The sequence below is a fragment of the Colobus angolensis genome, unplaced genomic scaffold (genome assembly GCF_000951035.1).
Source record: "Colobus angolensis palliatus isolate OR3802 unplaced genomic scaffold, Cang.pa_1.0 Scaffold42, whole genome shotgun sequence".
In the NCBI taxonomy this organism is placed as follows: Eukaryota; Metazoa; Chordata; class Mammalia; order Primates; family Cercopithecidae; genus Colobus; species Colobus angolensis.
This window is the reverse complement of record NW_012117599.1, coordinates 1,053,757-1,055,135: the sequence shown is the minus strand read 5'-3', so window position 1 is coordinate 1,055,135 and position 1,379 is coordinate 1,053,757.

The window sequence follows — 1,379 nt, the reverse complement described above, 5'->3', positions numbered from 1 at the left end:
ACCGCGCTGGGGTTTCAGAAAGCGCTTTTCTGGCCCTGCCGCCGGATCTGACTCAAAAAGGGGAGCTGGCTCAAACCGAAAGAATAATTCGGTTAGCCAAAGCGTCGATATTTCCCTGGGGCCCAAATGGCTGCCAGGCAGGGGGCTCCAGGGCCGCAGCCTCGCCGGCCCCTCGGGCCCCGCCGAAAGCCCCGGGCCCCACGCAGTCCCGCCACCGAAAGGGGCAGGAAGAGCAGCTGAGAGCGGGGCCTGCTCCAGCCCCCAGGCTGTGCCGGACGGTCGGACCCTCCCGAGGCCTTCCCTGCCTGTGCCAGTGGGCCCTGCTCCCCCGGGTCCTCAGGACGCTGGGCAGACCCCTGCAGCCTCTTTTCCAGCAGCAGGCACCTTCCTGCACACCTCCGTGAGTGAAGCTTTTCTGGAAGTATCATGTGGACACTTTTGGAGGCCTACACCCACTCGTAGAGGAACCTGGCATCCCACTGCAGGGGCGTCCCGTCTTTTGAAGTTGAAGAATTGTCTTGCATAAAATACACTAACACTACCGATAGCCCGTGAGCTAAAAGAAAAAATCGCGAACATACCTCAGCGTTTTAAGGAAGCTTTAAGAATTTGGGCCGCACTGAAAACCTTCCTGGGTCGCACGCCACCCGTGGGCCACGCGTCGGACAAGCTTGCATTCTGGAGACCGACTCGAAATTAACTGGAAACGAACCACTCGGGCCGATTCAACACCCCTGTCACCTATCCCTACCCACGATTTCACTCCCAGGCCCCTTGGCCTGGTGTTGCTTGCCCTTTGGCCAGCGTCCTAGAGGTCACAGTGAGGCCCAAATGAACAGGGTTTTATTGAACTGACATGCCCGGGAGAGAAACATTAATCTATACAGAGAGGCTAATCATTTGTTTCAGGCTGAACTGCCAGGGTGGGGTGGGGCGGCGGGGGTGGGGTGGGCCCAGGGGCAACCCTGCACTCCCCCAGCAACCCATGTGTCCAGTCTGAGATGGCCGTATGCATATTCTCTTCAGGTCCCCCCTCCCTTCGGTCTGAAGCAGGGACTTGGGCTTTGCAGGTGCAGAAGCTCTCTGGCTCTGGGAGCCTGCTGGACCCAAGTTCGTTCTGACCTCAGGACAGGTGTGGGCAGGAGATGCTGACGGCTGGTTTTCCTGGGCCGCCCAGAACACCTGGCCTCTCAGCCTAGCGTGCTGTCTCAGCACAAAATTTGCCCTGTAAGCAGGACCCTCCTGAGCTCCCAGGAAGGGCCAGGCACATAGCTGCTGTCACCGGCAACAGTCCCGCAGACAGCGAGACGGCTGTGACACAGTGCTGCACACAAGGCCTGGCTGCTGCCCGCCACACACAAGGACAGGCACCGAACACA